The 23,143-nt window shown below is 39.6% G+C and overlaps 1 protein-coding gene and 1 long non-coding RNA gene across 2 annotated transcripts in view; one reads left to right on the top strand and one right to left on the bottom strand.

Moving 5' to 3' along the window:
* Positions 1–23,143, top strand: part of LOC116707340 (uncharacterized) — a 217,341-nt gene that overhangs the window by 6,117 nt on the left and 188,081 nt on the right. The window lies entirely within an intron of this gene.
* On the bottom strand, positions 10,607–19,735 carry LOC116707367 (uncharacterized). Its single transcript, XR_004336490.1, has 3 exons — positions 19,725–19,735; positions 14,840–14,844; positions 10,607–10,680 (listed from the first exon to the last, which is right to left on the bottom strand). It is a non-coding gene; the product is annotated as an uncharacterized LOC116707367 (long non-coding RNA).

Raw genomic sequence — 23,143 nt, forward strand, 5'->3', positions numbered from 1 at the left:
TCCGTCCACTCCAGGGAGATTTGCCAGTTCCATGGGTAAAAACTTCTTGATTATATTGCGCACAGTGGACAAGGAACTTTAAGATCTCTGGGATTGACTTGTAACCTTGAGATTGTTGATATTTTTCAACAATTTTGTTTCTTAGCCTCAACAATTCTCAGCTCTTCTTTCTCTCTCCATGCTTGGTGTGGGCACACCAAGGCACACAACACAAGGTTGAGCCAACCTATATACACTCTACTGGCTTCAGTTTTGTGTCTAAATTGCCAGCACCTTTTACTGCCACAGGTGAGTTTAGGAACATCACATCTTTAATGAAATTTTTACCAACAGTTTTCAATAGGGTGCCAATCATTTTGTCCATCCATTTGGGAGTTTGGTGTAAAATGATGTTAAATTTGCCTTTTTTCTTCTGCTTTTTTGTGCTGTTCCAATGCTCTTAAAGGTAATAAACATGTGTATACCAAAACATTTGTCATTGCAACACTTTCTGGGAGAATATGTCATTTTCTGGAAAAGTTTCAGGGGTGCCAATAATTCGTCCATGACTGTACATATCTTGTTCAAAAGATGACAAGAGTATTTAAAGTCGTCTGTGAGTTATTAGTACTATATAAATAAATTGATGAATTGTTTTCCTCCATATTATTAGACTTTATATCATGAATGTGTTTTCAGTCATCACCTGTTACAGGTGTTTTGTTCTTTTTCCTCATTTCATGTTGAGAAACATCAACATTGCTATGGTTACCTATGTTATATTAGCTGCCAATAGAAAGTTTTCCTTTGTGTCGGGATAGAAAACATTGATTATAACTGATTTGTCTCAGTTGTTGATGATTCAACATCTGCTGATGTGTAACTTCTAGTCTCCGGAGGGATCTTGTTCTCTCTGCAATATTATTTCTGAACCAATAGAACCACCACCCAGCAGAGCTGCTGCTACGTCCCAGTCCCAGTCCAGTGAGAGGACGATCCGTCCCCACCTCTTGGTTGTGGTGGACTTGTTGTGTTCGGTGTCTCAGGCATCCCTCGCTGCTGTGAAGAGAACAAACATCTGTTATTCATGTGAAGGAAACATTTCACGAGTCGACCGTTCTCTGGGCCGTTTCAACGATCATAAATGTGACCAAACCTCTGATTAGGGACCAGTCTATGAGCTGTTACTGGTTACTGGTGAACGGTGTTTCATTCGACTGGTCAGGACGTGTTTTCCCAAGATGGCGCCTGCCTTATTCGGAAAGCTATGTCTTTATAATCTATCTTTAAATAAACGGTCTGTACACTTACAAGTTCTCAATGGTTTAGGTGTAGGGATCCCATTATACTACCATGGAGGTGTGGTGCTATGTGACCTTTCGTAAATAGAAAAAGCGATTTCTTTTTACTTTACCCGTGCCCCGACAACTAGCGTTACAAGCTAATTAGCAGTTTGCGCTAAAAACTGGTCACTTGGATTATACATGAAAACCATCCAGAGAATGGTTGACTCCTCCGTCGCGTGTTTATTAACCCCTAGGTTCGTATTGCACTGGATCTGTCCTTAATGTACAAAGGATCCCATGATAGTTGGTTATTTTAATCACGCTGAACCAATCAGATTCTTCAACTTACCCTGGACATTGAGCCAACATTTACCAGAGCTCCTCCCAAAATCTGTGAAGAATTGACACTTGTACAGTCCAGTCTTCAGTCTGAGTCTGCACACATGAAGTCTGAGTCGTCCTTCTCTGAGGCGTCTTTGTCCCACTGGACTCGTCTGCAAACTGTTCATCCTGAAATTCTGGGACCTCGACCCTTCAGGAGGTGAAACAGGACTAGGGTCTGAGGACAGTTCGAGTTCACGAGATACTTAAGAGAGGTGAGGAGCTGTGAGGGTTGGTGGTGAAGGTCCACTCCAGTGTGATGTCCTGGTCTCCTCTGCCTGATAGGAGGTCTGGGTCACATTCACTACAAATGTTCCTGTTGAGGAGACAGAGAGGAAGTGAGGAGCAGACACACTGACAACTTTAAACTCCATCTCCACATGTTCTGTGGCACTTTTCCTCTTCTTGTTTAGTGGTAGTGGATAATAAAGTGAAGCTGAACCTAACCAGACACCGGAGGTCAGGATGATGAGCAGCAGGATGCTGCAGACCATCTTCTCCCTTGAGAGAAAGAGGTGAAGAGACACCAACACATACTCAAGGTTCACTTATTACAGGACAGAGAGGGACATTACATCTGGTGGTACTTCTTCCTCTGTGTACTTATTACAGGACAGAGAGAGGACAGATACAGTCTGGTGGTACTTCTTCCTCTGTGGTACTTATACAGGACAGAGGAGGACATATACATTTGGTATTCTTCTTCTCTTGTGTGACTTATTACAGGACAGAGAGAGGACAATGACAGTTGGTGTACTTCTTCCTCTGTGGTACTTATTACAGACAGAAGAGGACATGTACAGTCTGGTGATACTTTCTTCCTCTGTGGTACTTTTACAGGACAGAGAAGGACATATACAGTCTGTGTACTTCTCTCTGTGGTACTTATTACAGGACAGAGAGAGGACATTACAGTGGGTGACTGTCTTCTCTCCTCTGTGGTACTTATTACAGGACAGAGAGAAACATATACAGTCTGTGAATCTTCCTCTGTGGTATTATTCCGGACAGAGAGAGGACATATACAGTCTTGGTGATCTTCTTCCTCTGTTTATTATTACAGGACAGAGAGAGGACATATACAGTCTGGTGACTCTTCCTCTGTGGTACTTATTCAGGACAGAGAGAGACATATACAGTCGGGGTGATATTCTTCCTCTGTGGTAATATTACAGGACAGAGAAGGACATATATACTCTTGTGATACTTCTTCCTCTGTGGTAAATTATACAGTACAGAGGAGGACATTACAGTCTGCGTGGTCACTTCTTCCTCTGTGGACTATTACCAGACAGAGACAGGACATAAGACAGTCTGGTGTACTTCTTTCCTCTGTGGGTACTTATTAACATGGACTGACAATAAGCACTACAGTATGTATTTTCAGGGTCACAAGCTGGCGCCAGCTAGTCCTCTACTGTGGACTGGGACTGGGACTGTTAGCAGCAGCTCTGCTGGGTGGTGGTTTCTATTGGTTCAGAAATAATATATTGCAGAGAGAACAAGACTCCCCTCCGGAGACTAGAAGTTACACATCAGCAGCTGTTGAATCATCAACAACTGAGACAAATCAGTTATAATCAACTGTTTATATCACCGACACAAAGGAAATACTTTCTCATTGGCAGCTAATATAACACTAGGTAACCATAGCAATGTTGATGTTTCTCACACATGAAAATGAGGAAAAAGAACAAAACAACCTGTAACAGGTGATGACTGAAACACATTCATGATATAAAAGTCTAATAATTATGGAGGAAAACAATTCAATTCAATTTTATTTATATAGTACTAAATAACTCACAGACGACTTTAAATACTCTTGTCATCTTTTGATACAAGATATGTACAGTCATGGACGTAATTATTGGCACCCCTGAAACTTTTCCAGAAAATGCACTATTTGTTCTCCCTCTCCCAGAAAAAGTGTTGCAATGACAATGTTTTTGTAAACACGGGGTTATTCCTTTAGAGCATTGGAACAGCACAAAAAAGCAAGCGAAAAAAGGCAAATTTAACATCATTTACACAAAACTCCCAAATTGGACTGGACAAAATGATTGGCACCCTATTGAAACTGTTGGTAAATAATGTCATTACAAGTCATGGATGTCCTTTAAACTCACCCTGTGGCAAAGTACGTGCTCGGCAATTGAGAAAAAACAACAAAACTGAAGCAGTTAGAGTGATATAGTTTGGCTCAACCTTTGTGTTGTGTGCCTTGTGTGCCACACCAAGCTGGAGAAGAGAAAGAAGAGCTGGAGAATTGTCGAGGACCTTAAGAAACAAAATTTTGAAAAATATCACAATCTCAGGTTACAAGTCATACTCCAGAGATCCTTAAAGTTACTTTGTCCACTGTGCGCAATATAATCAAGAAGGTTTAACACCATTGAAACTGTGGCAAATCTCCCCTGGAGTGGATCGGAGAGAAAAATTGATGAAAGATGTCAACGCAGGATGCTTTCGAAGGGTGGATAAACATCCAGTCATCAACTTCCACGCAAATGCAGACTGTGCAACTCAGGGTGCATCGTGACAGCTCGAACCATACGTCGTCATTGAGTGAGAAGAACCTGCGCTTATGGAGGGACCAAGGAGAACCCCCACTTCTGAAAAATAGGCATAAAAAAAAAGCCAGACTGCAGTTTGCAAAAATGTACTGAGTAAGCCTCATCCTGTCTGGGGAGAAACGTGTTTGTGGAAAGATGAGACTAAGGTAGAGATTTTCGGCTAAAGCGCGTCATTCTACTGTTTACAGAAAACGGGAAAGAGCCTACCAAAAAGAACACACAGTACCTACAGTCAAACATGGTGGAGTTCAAGGATGTTCTGGGGTTGTTTTGCTTCCTCTGGCCACTGGGGGGTGCATTGACTGTGTGCAAGGAATCATGAAATCTGGGACTATCAAAAGATTTTGGCCCAAATATGGGCCTAGTGTCAGAAAGCTTGGTTTTGCGTCAGAGGTATGGGTGTTTGAGCGGACAATGACCCCACCATACCTCAAAAAGCACCCAGACCGTGTGACAACGCGCTGGAGATTCTGAAGTGGGCCATCAATGAGTGCCGATCTAAATCCTAAATAGAACCTATGGAAGATCTCAAAATTGCCGTTTGCAAGAAGGCACCCTTCAATCTGAGAGACTGGAGCGTTTCAAAAGAAGAGTGGTCCAAAATTCAGTTGAGAGGGTGTAGGAACTGTGATGGTTTATAGGAAGCGATTGGTTTCGGTTATTTTCTCCAAAGGGTGTGCAACCAATATTAAGTGTTTGGGTGCCAACAGTTGATCCGAACCTATTTTTGAGTTTGTGTAAAATTATGTCAAATTTGCCTTTTTTTTCTGCTTTTTGTGCTGTTCCAATGCTCTTAAAGGTAATAACAGTGTATACCAAAACATTGTCATTGCAACTTTTCTGGGAGAAAATAGTGCATTTCTGGAAATGTTTACGGGGTGCCAATCTTACGTCCATGATGTATATATATATATATATATATATATATATTAATATATATATAGTGTGTTGTGTGTGTGTGTGTGCGAAATTAATGACACACTATACATTTAGAGTAGAAGAACAAGACTAGAATACATTAATGCAAAAGTGTTACAATTTTCCCAATTTGTTACTTAGTTTTTTGTGTATTGTTCTAATTCCTTTTCTTAGCATCAGTTACTTTGTATATGGATTTTTTTTTTTTACATATTTATTGTTTATATTAATGTTAATATGTTTTTTATATTAAAGTTTGATGTTTGCACCTTCACAGAGGCAACGACGAAACCTTTCCGATTCTGATTCATAAGTATGAAATTAAAATGTATTGTATTCTGCAGAGGCGAGGCAGCTATCGTAGTGTTAACTAGTTCTTTATTATTGGAACTGAGTTAAAGTAGATTGTCTAAAAATCATTGATCAGTGACAACAGGAACCGTAGACATGGATATAGAATATTTCCACTTTCTTCCAAATCTAATCATTTTATTTATAAAAGGTGCTTATGGGATAATCTGTAAATAGCAAGCATTCTGGGAGAGCTGTCTGTCTGCAGGTCCAGCTGTCTATTTACAGATTCAGATTCACAGTCACACAGACATGATTCCACATTATGAAAAACAATAGTTACATTTTGATGTGTAAAAGAAAAGAACGTACATGCTTCAGAGAGTCAAAAAGTGTTTAGAAGAAGAATGATATGTCCACCTGTCCACCAGGCGTCTCACGAACGTCCCCAATGTGTCTCATTTCCCAATCCCCCTGTCAGCACATATACCAGACCAGGTCTGGTCCTGGTTGGTCCATGTTGTGTCGGGCCTAAAAAGCACCAATACCACACTGTGGAAACACTCCACTACAAGTCCAAGTCCTACATTCTTACTGCAGTAAAAGTAAGTATGTCTCAGGTAAATGTCTTAAAATAAGTATATAGATCAGTGGAGATGTGGAACTGATGTTCTGTTTTCTTCCTTCAACGTTTGGCCCAGAACGTAAGAAGTGAAGTGCCAGATGGTCTCCTCACATCTGGAGCACTTCTGGATCGGATTGTTCTGCTGGAGGAGACATGAGACAACAGGAGCGAATAAAGCAAAGACACAAACAGAACATAACCTAGAAACATGCTGCTGGACGTCTTCAGCTGCATTACTAGAACACCACAGCAGCCACTATGAGAGAGGGGATCTTTTTTCCAGTGATGGGATCTGACTCTGGTTCTCCCTGGTGTGTGTTTCACAGTAGCGATGAGGACAGAAAACCAGTTTGGATCTGATATCAGGAGCATCAACTCAGTATGGTTGACCAGCTCATAAAACCCATTTCTACCAACTCAGCAAATTGAACTGAGACTAAATAAACCGGTAACAATCTGTCTCACATCAGATGGTTTTAACAGCAATTCAGATAACAGAAGTTACTCAGCCTGGGCCACATGGTGGCGCTGTGGACAAACTTTGTCCCAAAGTGCTCAAGTTTAACTGAGAAACAAACACCTCCATGATTACTCAGATCAAGAGATACTTAACATAAATGATCCATTAAGAGCTTCATGTGATGTTAATTAAGTCTCTGCTGCCTTAGTTTTTATTGGGACTCTCCAAATGGTACAAAAGAATATTTTCCTTTAAAAAAACATAAGTGAACTTTTTCACCTGATGTATGAAATGCTTTCTAACTCATTGTTTGTCTTTCAGCTCGTTTTGATACAGTTTAAAGTCAGTTTGTTGACTCGTGTCAACTGTAACCTTTTTATTTGTACAGTCCGGTCTAGGTTTGACTTTGATCACTCAAAAGAAAAAAACGGCGTAGAGGAGAACATGAAGGTTAACAAAGGTCATGATGATCAGAGATTTTCCTCTATCTGTACAGGCATGTCTGAGAAAACACAGAAACCATCTCATGGGACGGACTCGTGAACTCTGAGCTCATGTGTTGGTGACTCTCCTCACCTCGTCTCCTCCCAGGGAGAAATGGTCTGCAGCCTATATATATATAATATATATCAAATATATATATTTTTATTACTGAGTTGTCGCACTGTTACAGATGAACAAAGGCCTAATTAAAACAACAATCACTCCACTCCCATGTTACCTAAACTGAGCCCAGTGTGGCCTCAATACTCACTCACTTAGCACCTGAGATCAATTAGTTGAGGTCTTGCGTCCTTAGTCCTCAGGGCTCACTTTGGATTGGGCCATTGTTAGCTTTACTTACTGTGAGGTGTAGCTGCCGTGGTTTTTAACCCTTGTCTCATAGCATGCACTGATATTTCTTCTAATCCAGTCTGGATGATACAAGAGTCGAGGTGAATTAGAGTCTTCTATCTTCTATCTCTTTATTATCTCGATGAAAATTGTAAAACTGAAGGGTGAGTTGGACCTTCTGACCAGATGTATATACAGCCTTAAATCTGATTTTAATATGATCCTGTAATTAAAAGCTTGTGTCCCTGATGTGTTTTAAAGCTCTGGAGGTTAAAGAGGAACCAGAGAGGGAGCTTTTACTGGGAGTCAGCTGTGCTAGTTGAAGGAGTCATCATCAAGTCTCCACAGTTAACCGCATGCTATCAGCTCAGCTAAACAACACACATCAATCAAAGATGGGGCCCTAAATGTCTCTGGACTACAAGGCAGGAAGAAAAGAAGAGAAGAAGAGTAACAAAAATAAGTCTGTCTTTGCATTTGTCTCAATGACGTGGACGTGAAGCAACTGAACACTGACTGAAAAAAAACGTGGTCATTTTCATTATTTTATTGTGAAAAGTCACCAAGTTATTTTCTTGATTCCTAAAAGCTACAAAACCCTTTCCTCAGTGAAAGCATTATGGACAGACATAACCCTCTCATTTAGTTGACATCAAAATGTAACATATCAGAGGTAGTTCGGTATTATACATTTACATTGTAGAAGTAAACAAGAGGGAACATTACAAGTAATGTACAGGTATGACATAATATATTAATGGAAGTTAATATACAAAAAAAGAATTATTTTCTTATAATATTTAGACTTTTCGAATCAGATATTTTACGTGACGCTATAAAAAAAGAAAGTCTTTTGCATTTTGTCTTGAAGACCAGGTTATTATTCACCTTTGTCTAAGAAACACCACAAGTTTTTTCTTGTTTCTTTAAACCTGAAAGACACTGTCTATTCTGCTGTCATAACTTCTTCATTTAGATTGACATCCAAGGTGTAAACATATCAGGAGTAGTATATTACACTAATTACATCTGTAGTGTAAGACAAGTGTAAACATTGCAAGTAACCTATGACATAATATATTAATGAATTAATACACACATAGAGGATTATTTTCTCAGAATTTTGGGACTTTTTTGAATCAGATATTTACATTGACGCTAAAAAAGAAGATCAGTTTTTTGCATTTGTCTATAAAGAACCGGTCATTTTCACATTGTCTAAGAAACACCAGAAACAATCTGTGGTCCTTATTCACATTTGTCTTAAATACGTCAACAAGTTTTTCCTGTTTCTTTAAAGCGCCAACACTTTCTCATAACAACATAATTTACACTAATATTAGTTATTTCTGCTGTAATTACTATAAATATTTGATAGGGGCAGAGCAGTTAATGAACATCAAGATGTACACATGCTGTAGTAGCATTAGTTAGCATTTATTATCAGTAGATTTGTTAAAACAACAGTAGATTAAGAGAGCACAGGAAACCCAGCAGAGCTGCTGTACAGTCCAGTCCCCAGTAGAGTCCGATCCTGCTCCAACTCTCTGGTTGCGACTTGTTGTGTTTGGAGGATTTGTTCTTTTGGGGTCTCAGGTTCAGGCCGATCCCTCGCTGCTGTAAAGAGACCACACACAATCTGTTTAACTCATGTGAAGAAAAACATTTCACTAAAAGAGAAGGAAGTAGAGTCGACCGTAGGATTTCCTCTTAGCTGTGATATAAAACATACAACAGACTGAAATGAGCTATTATTTCATAAAACAGTCATCAAGTACGGTATAATATTATTAACTTAGATAAAATCCAATTAATTTAATTATACTTTAATAAATAATCATGTCACTACAGGCCCTCCTGTGCTGACGTCCCACACATACTGAGGTGGTTGCTATGCAACGCAGCCAAGTAGCATTTACTAGCACAGCATCTCTTTATGTAAACGCCAAAGAAACGACACCAATTACAACTAACCGATCAAGGCAATGCCAGCGCAGCAACTTCCATTATTTGAGGTAAATATAGTTTTTATGAAAAGATCTGGCAGCTTGAAGAGAGCAGAGACAACAGCTTCTGGTCTTTGTGAAAGGGCTGTCTGACGTCAAGGTTAGGTGGGAAAAGTTCTAATGAAGTGAACACTTTATTTGAAACCAGCTCTGTGTCCTGGCAGTGTGGGAAGGGTGAAAGCTTCCCTCCGAGACATCAGTTATTAGTTGTTGTTTTACATTTTATTAATGTGTAAAGGAATTTGAAAAGCTGCTGCTCTGACCCCGGATACGCTGAAGGATGGACAATGGAATTTAATTACAGTTGTATGTGGTAATATAATCACTCTATAAACCAATCAGATTGCTTGATTTGGCCTTTTTAATAATAATCAACTACCAGTGACATTGAGCCAACATTTACGAGAGTTAGTCCTAACTTGCGAGCACATCACAAAGGTCAGTCCAGAGTCTTCAGTCCTGAGTCTGGACCATGAAGTCTGAGTCGTCTTCTCTGAGGAACGTCTTGTCCCACTGACTCGTCCTACAAACGTTCATCCTGAGACTCTGGGACCTGACTCCTCATGGAGATGAAACAGGACTGGATTCTTGAGATCAGTTAACAGTCACAGAAGATATTAAGAGAGGTGGAGGAGTGTTAGGGTTGGTGGTGAAGGTCCACTCCAGTGTGATGTCCTGGTTCTCCTCTGCCTGATAGGAGTCTGGGTCACATCACTACAAATTTCCGTTGAGGACAGAGAGGGAAAAGTGAGGACAGACACACTGACAACTTTAAACTCCATCTCACACTGTCTCGGTGGACACTTTATCCTTCTTTGTTTAGTGGTAGTGGTATAAGTGACGCTGGAAACTAACCAGAGACACAGGAGGGTCAGGATGAGACAGCAGGATGCTGCAGATCATCTTCTCCCTGTGAGAGGAGGACAGAGGTGAAGAGACACAACACTATGCTCAGAGTTCACTTTACAGCAGAGAGAGGACTATACAGTATGGGTGTACTTCTTCCTCTGTGGTACTTATTACAGGACAGAGAGAGGACATATACAGTCTGGTGGTACTTCTTCCTCTGTGGTACTTATTACAGGACAGAGAGAGGACATATACAGTCTGGTGGTACTTCTTCCTCTGTGGTACTTATTACAGGACAGAGAGAGGACATATACAGTCTGGTGGTACTTCTTCCTCTGTGGTACTTATTACAGGACAGAGAGAGGACATATACAGTCTGGTGGTACTTCTTCCTCTGTGGTACTTATTACAGGACAGAGAGAGGACATATACAGTCTGGTGGTACTTCTTCCTCTGTGGTACTTATTACACATGACTGACAATAACAGCTACAGTGATGTATTTCTGTCACAAGATGGCGCAGTTAGTAGAGTTTAACTGAGGAGTATGATCAGTTACTGCTATGACCTGAGATGATTGTGATAAAGCTGAGGCGGAGACTTAAAGCTGTAGTGAAACTGTTTCTACCCTGTTCTCCAGGTTCCTTGTTATCGTTCTAACTCTGACGTTGTGCTCGTTCTCAATGATTGTTGTTTTAATTATTTTTCAATGAGGTAGAACAAGGAAGGTGTGTGTGTGGTTCTGATTAGCAAAGTTGCAGAAAGTTAGAGGTGGGTCTGGGATGGGGGTGTAGTCTACTGATAATCAGGTTATACGCATTATACCCACTAAGAAAGCTCCAGGATTTCATATACCCTTTAAAAATGCCCAAGACACGTGACATACTTTCCAATATGATATATTTTTAATATATGTATTTGAAATACCACTGTGTTTTCTGCGGGTAGGTTAAATAAGGTATTTCCACCGTTCATATTGGTTCAAAAATGAAAAAAGCCATCAGAATACAGGAAGTCTGTGATGCTCAAAATGTCCCTGGGGGAGGACAGACCCCCCCACTATGCTCCATATATTTATATAGTAGCCTACAGTACTACCCACTGAAATAAGTTATACACACCACTGCCAAAACGTGTTAGACAGTCCACAGTCTGCTTTGACCAGAAGCCCTTTGGGAGAGTAGCAGGTATTAGGCTACCTTCCACTCTCCGAAAGCAGTTTCCCCCTCTCTGCTGTCTGCATGGCTGCTTAACAGGTTTCACTCATCAACACGCCTGACTCAAACATGTAGTTGGTTGGTTTGAAACAATAAGCTCTGGGGATGAGCCAGGTCTGCAGAGAATCGTTAAGCTTCCAGCAGATCTCAGCAGCCTTCTGAACAGGAAGGGAGCAGAACACTGTGGTGATATTCCGATTTAATAAAATATAATCAGACCTCATACAGCTGGTACCCAGTCTATAGTGGGTTTAATTATGACAGAGTAGATTCAGAATGATCTACATCAGAGCTGGTGCTGATTTTAACTAACAGACTGGAGAGCCGTCTCTCTACTTTACAGGCCGATGTCGTCTAATTTAACCCACTTCTTCAGAGAAGCAGCTGATTTCTCCGTTTAAATTATAAAAATCATTTAGGAGACATTTTTGTCATTTATTAATCAGATTAAAAAGCTGACTCAAATCAGTTGACTTGTTTTAATTTTGTTCCTTATTGAACTATTTTGTTCATATTAGGTAGAATTTTAATTTTATTTTCAGACTTTTCTTATGATTTCCCAGGACTAGCCCAGTGACAGAGACAATGACAGGACAAAGTGTTCATTTTGTTTAAACTTCTTCTGGATATGTAGACGAACGGCTGACGTGTTTTCAATAACAAACATGTTCAGAGTTCTTTCAGCAACAGATGACTCAGTGTCATAAATACATAAGTTATTATCTGGATTAACTCACATTACTAACGTGTTCAAACTGAAGCATGTTGACATCATTCCCATTATTCACCTGGACAATACACTTCATATACTAGGTTTTAATAACTAGAATTGTTATTTATGATGTAATAATTTTGCAATAACACGAAAAAATATGTCTATAATATCAGAATCAAATAGGTTATTGAGTGATATATAATAACTTATTTGGACTATCTGAAAGACTTTAGAAAGCGGAGGACAGGACAGGCATCACTTTTGAGTCCTTCCACTTGAGTTGATCCTTCACACAGAGCCTCAGCTGAACGGTAAGACTCCTAAAAAACCCCGGTCACTACAACCACCAGATAAGGAGACCTGGTCCAGACCGGGAGAGGGACACTGGCAGAAGACACGCATCCTCAAAAACAACTTTAACTAAAATCCCCAAAGTGGATAAACAGGAGAAGAAAATTCAATATGTCGACTCTCTGTCTGGTGAAACAGCATCTGAGACTCCAGCAGCAGCAGTGGTGTAGCGAAAGTCTTTTATCTTCTTATATATACTCTATTCGTCCTAGTGACTATTACCCGACCCCAAGCAGAGTGATGGTTCTCTTGTCTCTTGTGTAATCTGGGAGCCGATTGGTCGCTGGTCAAGCTCGCCGCTTTCACGAATGGCAGCCTATGAAAGAAATGAGAAGTCTTTGCACAGTGAACTTAGCGATCGTTTTATACCAGGCAGGCCTGCTGTTCATGTACATAGCCTACATAGCCTACTACAGGTCTCCACTCCGCTCCATAGGAGACCTCACAGATCAGCCTGGGAAATATCCTAACGCGATTGTTTTGGTGAGATTGATATGACCAAACTGATGTGTTTGTGTTACTGCTTTGATATTTAATGTGTGTTTATTAACATGAGACTTTCCTGTGGAGAGAGTTCTGTTTCTGATCTGTTAATAGATCTGTGTCGGTGACTCTTCACCCCGTCCTCTCTCGCAGCACCCTGTTGCCCCTCATCACTGACCTCCTGTGTCTCTGGCTGGACTCCAGCAGCAGTAACAGTGGTGAGACTGACAAGGATGCGGTTAAGAGACTGTATAGGAGCAGAACGCTGAAAGACTCCAGGTTTACACCGGGCGTTACCCTTTGTGCTCCCCCCTTTTCTAGTAGACTGGTTACTGCTTTCGTTACCACGCCTCCTCGGTAAGGTACTTAAATAGCTCTAAACACGACGAGGGACCAGAAGAGTGAAGTGTGCTGGAGAGTGTTTTCTCCGCATCGCGTTCATCGAACCCAGCCACTCATAGAGTCAGGTTGGTTGGTTCAAATTTCAGCAATGCTTTTTTGATATAATCGGTTTATTTGTGTTTTGTTTTTAATGTAGCTAGCCTACTCAGAGGTTCAGCTCGTCTCCTTCGGCCCCACACATTTAGCCGCTGAATGTATTTTGAAGAGTTGACTGATAAATGAAACAGGGACCGTTAGTTCCCTCTCACTGTAAAAAGCTGCAGCTTCGGGTTCATGGCGCGCTGGAATGTAGACATGCTGCGGAGTGTGTTGCGTTTAAGCCGTGGCTTCTACATGTAGTTTGGGTTTTCCTCCTCCTGATGTAGGAGCAGTGTGCAGCCTCTCCCTAACTTTCTAACTGTCTCATCCAGAGACCAGAGACCCAAACCGGGTCTGAGTCAGTCAGGAGGTTCTGAGATCTACCGTGTATCAGATAAATCGTATTGCACAGCGACTATGGTGAAGGTAGATATTTTATGACTATAGTGACTTTATTCTTGTAATAACCAACTGTATTTTTACAAAGTATCCCGACTCTTCCAAACCTCAGAGAACACACTGGGATGAGTTATATTTGAATGTGCTTAAAGTTTTGGACATAAGCAGAAATCTTGCTCCAACATCGTAAACTGTACATCAGTTGTTATTAAAAAATTAAAATGAATAAAATGAAGGGCAACCCGGATAGCTCAGTTTGGTAGAGCGGTACAGCGGGTGCCCATGTTATAGAGTTTACTCCTCGACGCAGCCGGCTGCATGTCACTCCCCTCTCTCCCCCTTTCATTCTTCGAATGTCCTGTCAATAAAGGCCTAAATGCCCAAAAAATATCTTAAAATAATGAATCATTGAGGTGATTATTGTCATGTCCATTAAGGAGGTTGCATCAATCAACATCATATCAATCCGTCATGTATTCTTACAGAGAAAAGTCCATCTCAGGAGAATAAATCAAAAGAAGGCCTAAGAGTCTTAAAAAAAAAAAAAAAATTATGTGTTTATATTGGGATTCAATGTTTCCCTTTACAAGATATTTGGCATATTGATCCATAAAAGATAGAAATATGGCATAAAAGTCACCAAAATGGAGGAAGTGAAGTGTTAATGCTAAAAAAAGATTCTGGGGGTGGAACTGGTTTGTCGATTGTGTGATTATTTCTATAAAGCCTTGAAAGTGATTTGAGCTCAATTGATATCCCCTGGTAAAAAAAAATACACGTTAGTAATGTTTTTGATCCATCGATAATCTGCAGCTTTTAAGTTTAATATCATAGATTTAGACCTATAATAGTTTTCAGAAGACGAGGGCTTAATTAACAGCACATGTTGGAGAAAAAGACCAAGTTCAGAGTTTAGAATGATAACAAGAACCTGTTAGTCCGTTGAGAAACGTTAAACTGCAGATTTTAGTCTCCATCCCCTGATTTAACCTGATCTATAATCTCAGATCATATCTCATACTTCCTCCTTCTCCTCAGTGAAATCTCTCCTAACTGGCTCATCTTGTGACAGAAATACATCACTGTATCAACCAGCTCAACTGTAGAATATTAATCACCACCCACACAGCCCAAAAAATACAGTTCCCCGTTGTTGTCAGGTTACAACTCAAAACAATCAGCAAATGAACACAAACAAAAAAAAAAGTGGATGAGAGACATCTTTCCTTTAATTCCCAGTAAGTGATTCAGTGACCGTGTTTCTTCATCATTTTAGTCTAACTTGTTAGACAGATCTGAATATTGAACTACTCGCCTCTATTCCACACAGGCTACAGCTAATATTTGCAATTTTAACCCTTTTTAATTTAAAGCTTCTACCAACTTAATATACAGCGTTCACTTTAACACATAGAGCTTTAACATTTTTAAGCATCAAAAGAAAAGTGCCGGTGCACCCACTGTCCTATGAGATGTAACCTTGCCTCAAAACCATTAGTCACTGGTATACACACTTAAAATAGAAAAACCTTAAAGCAAGAAGACATCTGTGTTACTTGACCCAGTTCTGTCCTGCCTTGGTGTGAACCGGTATCGTGGTGGTCTGCAGGAACTCCTTTTTTACCAGCTTAACCTTTTCTTTTTTATTGTGCACTTTTAAACTGAAATGTACTGGGTTTCTGTTTTATTATGGCTTAATTTCCTGTCTCTCTGTCGTTGTCTTTGTCCCCTTGCCATCAGATATATATAATATACCTCATCGGGGGAAGAGGAAAAATGGACAAAGAAGACAGTACACACACACCTGGACTCACATACACACCTGACACTTGAACACTGACACTTGACTGATATTTATGGCAAATTTAATTTATGGTAACGTTTTTTATAGCAAAGGTTCTTAGTGTATTATTACTTTATTGTGTCTTTATATTGCCTTCTATCTGTTTTCTTGCTAAAATGATGCTGGAAATTTCATTTTCAATGAAAAAGACATGAAAGACAAGTCCAAGTCTCTTAGCTGTGAGGAGTTACAGTAACTCTGGTGTTAATGATGAAGAGGACATGTGTATATACTGTATGTGTACAGGCGCAAGTTTGAACACACCTCCTTTTTCAATGTGTTTCCTTTATTTCATGACTATATACATTAGATTACCTGAAGGCATCAAAACTATGAATGAACACATTGGAATTATGTACTTAACAAGAAAGTGTGAAATGATTGAAACATGTTATGTTCTGATTCTTCAAATAGCCCCCTGTGCTTGGTGTTCTCTTCAATGTAGCTTCATGAGGTAGTCCTGAAATGGTTTTTCATTCACAGGTGGGACTTGTCAGGGTTAATTAGTGGAATTTCTTGCCTTATTAATGGGTTGGGACATCAGTTGTGTGTGTGCAGAAGTCAGGTTGATACACAGCACAGCCTATTGGGACAACTGTTAGACTTCATATTATGGCAAGAACCAATCAGAGAGTAGAGAAACAACTGGCCATGCAGATGAAGGCAAAAGGACAACAAGTGCTGAGCATCTCTGGGAACTCCTTCACGACTTCTGCTCAAAGTGTTCAACAGAACTATCTGAGGCGTGGTGCCCTACTTTCAGCTGTCATTTGACAGTCTTTGTTCCAGATCTCGGAAGAAGTCTGTATAATCTCTGTACCAAAGCTAATAGGATTTTAGACCTGTTGCACTTACATGCGAGGTAATGAAGTGTTTGAGAGAGAAATGCTGAACTTACACAAGACTTAGACAAGAAGAAACTCTTTGTGTCGTTCCTTTTAGTTTGCATTTAGGGATGGGCAGTAATGTGGATGCCATCATTACAGTGTCTCATTTAATAAGGAAGCACTTAGAAGATTCTGACTTATGCACGTGTTTTGTTTGCTGATTTAGTTCTGCTTTTGATACGGTCGCCTCATTTGCTAGTTTAGAGGCTCGCAGACAAGAAGTTATCCTTAATTATCAAATGGTTTTATTCTCTTTAACAAATATGTCACAACAAGTGAGGGTAAATGCTACACCTCTAAAATAATATTGTAGTACAGGGGTACCTCAAGGAGCTGTTACTCCCCTTTCTTGTTCACACTTATACTAACGAGTGTAGACATAGTAAGTCTAACAACTATGTCATAAAAGTTCTGATGACAACAATTATTTTAAGTTATGCATGCGGGTGCCTGCCCTTCAGCTTATCACAGGGAGATTGACCTCTTTAAGACTGGTGTGCAGAAATCATCTCATCCTTAATAATACAAAAAAAAAGAGATGATAATTGATCCCGAGCAGTGCGTGCCCATGACAATTTATCATTGGAGATAGAGAAATCGAGCAAGTAACTCTTATAAGTACTTGGGTATACAATTAGTATAACCAACTAAAAGGAAATGTTCATGTGACTATCTGTTTGCCAAATTGGCGCAAAGACTGCATTTTCTCCGCAGATTGAGATGGTAGGGTGAGTACAAGATCATGACTTATTTTATAATTGTATACGAAGTCTGATCAGTATATGATATGGCATCCTGTTTGGGCACCCTTACCATCCAATGCAAAACAAAATAGTGATAACTAATAAAAGAAGCAATGAAGGTTATGGGGAAGAAAGACTACACTTCCTTCAGACCCTTTGAAAAAACAGTTGTCTCCCAGACTCAGGAAATCCTGAAGGACCCTTCCATATTTTGCACCTGAATACAATGTTTTACCTTCGGGGGGGGGCTTAGAGCTAGCAGATGGAAAGTATCGCTATGGGCTGTCCTTCGTTCCAACTTCCATAGCGCTCTAAATAAAATTGGCTGCGGAAACAAAATAGCTTGAAGCACTTACGGCCTTAATTAGTTATTTTAATCATATCTATATAATTTTGTGTAGTTAATTTTTATTAACCAGATCTTCATGAGATTGTTATATAGAATAGTGGCGGTTGAACTTTGGTTCTGTCATATTGTTTTCTTTTAGTGCAATTACACAGAATTATGTTTTTATTATACAGTTTTATTGACTTGGTAATTCAATGACTGACAGTGGAGGGTCATGATACTTGTGTAATGTAATGTAATGTAGGGTGGATTGTATGTTGTATGTATGTAAAGTCTAGTGTTATTTGTTTACAGCAGCCTTATGTAGCACTGATGCCCAAGACAAATTTTCCTCAGGGGACAATAAGTGATCTTGAAGACTGTGGGAAACACTTTCAGGTGACACCTCTTGCATCTCGGTAGAAATGCCAAGAGTGTGCAACAGTAATCAGCAAAGGGGGGCTACTTTGAAGAAACAAATATAAAGACATTGTCAGTTATTTTACACTTTTTTAAGTACATAATACACATTCTAGTTTTGATGCCTTCAGTGATATCTACATGTAAATAGTCCTGAAAAATAAGGCCTGCACTGAATTAGAACACTACAGTAGGCTATATATATATATATATATTATATATATATATATATATATATATCCAGTAGGCTATGTGCCATGTGTTGTTTCAATAAAAAACTTTACACAAAACGAGCCAATCCACTTCTCCATGTTGATAAGAGCATTAAAATGAGAATAAATAATGGGGACAATAAGCAATCAGGGACATTTAGAATAGATAAACATGTGTTATCAATTGCAAATTAACCAGGACATTAATGCAATTATATCAATAAATATTCTAATTATTTGACATTGTAAATAAGGCTTCCTTGACCCAGATGTCAAACAGCACAATATTAAGACAGTTTTGGGAAAATGAACATCATGCTCATCCTATCAAATCATCTTCTCATGTCCTCTGTCCACTCATGATATGGTTGGATGTACAATGCACTTATGTTCTCTTTTAAGTATTTCTATTCTAAATTAACTATTTCTATGAGAGATGTCCAGATTCTTCTGGTGTGAAACGTTGAACCTCAGACACAATACCAGAGAATTACTCTGGTGTGAACATACTGGATCTAGACTGACGCCTCCCAAACCTCGGGCACTCAACTGTCCTTTTTGTACGTTCAGGTTAGAGCAGATTTTAAGTGTTTTGCTTTTAACGTACAAAATAGTGAATGGCTTTTGCCATTGTATTTGTCTGATCTTTTAAATTCCTACGTGCCCTTCACGCTTCTGCGCTCCACGGGTCAGGACTTTTACGGTACCAAAGGTTAGGAAGAAACGGTTGGGGAGCGAGCCTTTTCTTTTCGTGCTCCAACTAATGAACAGTCTTCCAGCAGATATGAATTGGCATGCTCAAACTGAGGTTTTTAAATCAAAGCTTATTATTACTGCGCTGGGTTTTGAATGTTCATTATCTTTGGAGTCTTTGTAGAGTGATTTTACTTTTAAACGTTTGATTTACATTTTAATGTATTCTTTGTATTTTAATTGTATTATTTTTGTAAGTACTTGATTGAAAGCCCTCATGAATATATTATTATCATTATAATTATTATTTTTTAAATTAAAAGACTGTTAATGTCTTATAAGATGACTATTAAAGGTTGAGGAAGTGCTGCCTCACATTCGGGGGCTTCTCTTACAGTGTCTTGCATTTTCTCTGTCAGCTATCAGTCTGAACACGTTGTGAAGACATATTATGCAACAGGCAGACTTGCTGGCTTTTTATGTTGCTCAGGTTTGAGTTAGTGTCTGAACTTGTTTCTGCAACAGACAGAGAGTAAAAGTCAAGATTCACACACACAACACCGGCAGGTTGTGTGCAGCTTGTGTTTGTTTAAAGTTAGGTGTGGGAGAGATAAGGGGAGACTCTACACTGCAGCAGGGTGTGTTCAGGGCTCAGCATGTAGTCCTGTTGGAATCCTTTTAGCAGTTGTAGGTACTAACAGAATCAGACTAATGATTGTCTTCACTCTTTAAGAACCAAACCAGGAGACCAGAGGACAGAGGTCCAGTGTGTCTCTGTCTTCTCTGCACAGACAGCCAGTAAAGAGTTAATACACCCCCCCCCCCCCCATGCTCCGCTAGTGCATGATGGGAAAACTTCTCCACTAATCTAACAGTTAATGGAAACTTTTCTTTATGTTGTTAATGTAGAGAGCAGTAGAATACCTCTCATCTTAAACCTCCTACACAAAGTCAAACCAGATCCCGTTAGATGAGAAGAAGCCCCTTGATCCTAACCCCTTCATCTGTAAGTACACAGCAGTCGCACCCTGGAGCACTAATAACATGTTAGCTTTGTTTTGGTTAACTTTCTCTGAGTACATTTGGTGTAACAGGTTACCCACACAGAGAAAGTCATGACATCTTCTCTAATATAAATAGAGAAGTATTTACAATATGAACTGTGTGTAATATATGAAATGAACTTAGAAAGTTAGAAACAACATCCACCAGTCAGCAGAGGACATGAGAGTTGGAGCAGAGATCTAGAACTCTTTAAGCCCTTTTGATGGTTTTCAATAACAACATATTCAGGTTAAAGCAGCAAATTTCCCGAGTTCTTCCAGGAGCAGATGAATCAGTGTGATAAATACATAAGTTATCATCTGATCAATCACATTACTAAGGGTTCAAACTAAACATGTGACATTATTCACATGTATTCACTGGACAATACACTTCATATACTACTAACATAATAACTAGTATTGGTATTTATAATGAATCTTTTGCAATAACAAACAAATCGTCTTGAATCAGAATCAATAGGTTATTGAGTATAATTTAACTTTTAACTTTGTTTGAACAAATTAACTGCAGCTCATGTTGGAATCTATCTGAAAGACTGAATGAAAGCAGAGATGATCATATGAACGGGCGTTACCCTCAGGCGTTAAGAGCTTAGCGAAAGTTGTTAAAAGTATTGAAAACAAGTGTCATGCAATCTTATAAAAAACTGTAAGAACAATACATAAAACAAAAGTTATCAATGATTGTTTTTTGTCCTTGCCAAAATATCAAGGAGTCGACCCCTGCTACAGTTGTTTTCTCTCCTGCCCTTTCCCGGGCTGCAAAAGACCACACTGGGTGGGGTTCATGCAGTCAAATGTGGGGGAAATATCCGAAGTGTGGGGTTGTAGGCAATGAGTGCTCATCATCCTAACCTCCCTTGAAACTTGAAGCTCATTTGATATTTTGTAGTTTTTTTAAGCTACTGGTATTTCAGGTACAATAATCACAAATAAAGACTCAGTTTGGTGTTAAAAACAACAGGTGTCAGTAGATATGCTCACATTATAAAGTCAAAGTACTTTTATTGTTCTCCCTAAGGAGAAATTTGCTGTTGGACACTGAGCAACTTCCTAGCTGCAAGAGTTACAGACACGACGACAAGCACGGGGTTAAAAACAATTAAAAGCAAAATGTACAGTCAACATCTGGGCGACTGAGGGCCTGTGCAATTGCAGATTTACGATTGTCTATACTAAATCAAGATGAAAGCAGTACTTCAAAACAGAACCAATTTCATTCATCCATCCAGCTCACAGATATACATTAAAAATATTCAAGTCATCATTCATCTCTGCTCATTATGAGCTTACTGCGATACGGACAAATGAGGCTTATACCTGTTATATTTACACAGAGGAACCCGTACCCTCTTTCTGAGTTCAACGGCTACAAACTGTGAAACAAAACGAGAGTTATCATTCACAATTAACATCCAAGGCTCCAAACAATTAAATAGAATTGACTGCATTTGATTTAGTGTGTGAGGGTTGGTGGATTAGACAGAAGTTAAGAGATATGATATGTGGTCGTTCCTCAGTAAGAGTTTTACACACATTTGATTTAGATCCTCCTAAAACCTGATCCACAAAAAAGCTTGCTCTATGAGACTTTAACCAGCACTGTAACTTTAGAAGACTTGTTTCAATATGAAAGCATGAGGTTTTGTTTTTGTTCATGTTGTATAGGCTGTTGTTTATAAAAATAGCACACTTTATGTTTAGGTACTACTTGAATCATAATGTTGGCGATTTTGCATCTCAACAACTTAATTCCTGTATTCGGTAACACTTTAGGGTGAAAATACTTCTCTTGTTTAGCAATGTGAAGAAGAGAAACCAGTGACAATTAAAATTACAGTACTCAAAGATATAATGGAAAGTATGTTGTTACGTTGCACTGGCATTTTCAGATGGAAATCCTGGAGCTCAGTGTGTCTACTGTGTATAACCGGAGGTATCACGTAGACTACACCACCATCGCCGACTGCACTTTGACTTCCTGCAGCTTTTCTCTGACTAACCCAAGAAACCAAGCTCACCCTATTTCTAATTGAGGTTTCTGTTTGTGCGCATGCTCCAGTTAACTCACAACTTTTCATGTCTTCTCTTCAGCTGAAACTCTCTAACTGGCCCACCTGTTGACAGAAACACATCACTGTAGCTGTTATTGTCATTCATGTGTAATAAGTACCACAGAGGAAGAAGTACCACCAGACTGTAATGTCCTTCTCTGTCCTGTAATAAGTACCACAGAGGAAGACAGTACCACACAGACTGTATATGTCTCTCTCTGTCTGTAATAAGTACCACAGAGGAAAAGTATCACCAGACTGTCTATGTCCTCTCTCTGTCCTGTAATAAGTACCACAGAGGAAGAAGGACCACCAGACTGATATGTCCTCTCTCTGTCCTGTAATAATACCACAGAGGAAGAAGTACCCACCCTGTTCAGTGAGGAAAATAGTATTTGAACCCCTGATATTTTGCAAGTTCCTCTACTGAGAAATCATGAGGGTCTGAAATGTCATCGTAGGTGCATGTCCACTGTGAGAGACATAATCCTAAAAAAAAATCAAAGTCTGATTTTTTAACTATTCATTTGTATGATACAGCTGCAATAAGTATTGAACACCTGAGAAAATCAATGTTGATATTGGGTACAGTAGCCTTTGTTTGCAGTTCAGAGGTCAAACGTTTCTGTAGTTTTTCACCAGGTTTGACACCCTGCAGAAGGGCTTGGCCCACTCCTCCACACAGATCTCTCAGGTCAGTCAGGTTTCTGGGCTGTCGTCTGATACACACGGAGTTGAGCTTCCTTCAAAGATTCTCTATTGGGTTTAGGTCTGGAGACTGCCTAGGCCCCCCAGAACCTTGATATGCTTCTTACAGAGCCACTCATTGGTTCTCCTGGCTCTGGTCTTCGGGTCTTGTCATGTTGAAGACCCAGCCTCGACCCATCTTCAATGCTCTGAGGGAATTGGTGTTCCCAAAATCTCGCAATACATGGCCCGTCCTCCTCTCTTGTACAGTGCAGTCGCCCTGTCCCATGTGCAGAAAAACTACACCCCCAAGCATGATGCTACCCCCCCATGCTTCACGTAGGGATGGTGTCTTGGGAT

The sequence above is a fragment of the Etheostoma spectabile genome, chromosome 19 (genome assembly GCF_008692095.1).
Source record: "Etheostoma spectabile isolate EspeVRDwgs_2016 chromosome 19, UIUC_Espe_1.0, whole genome shotgun sequence".
Taxonomy (NCBI): Eukaryota; Metazoa; Chordata; class Actinopteri; order Perciformes; family Percidae; genus Etheostoma; species Etheostoma spectabile.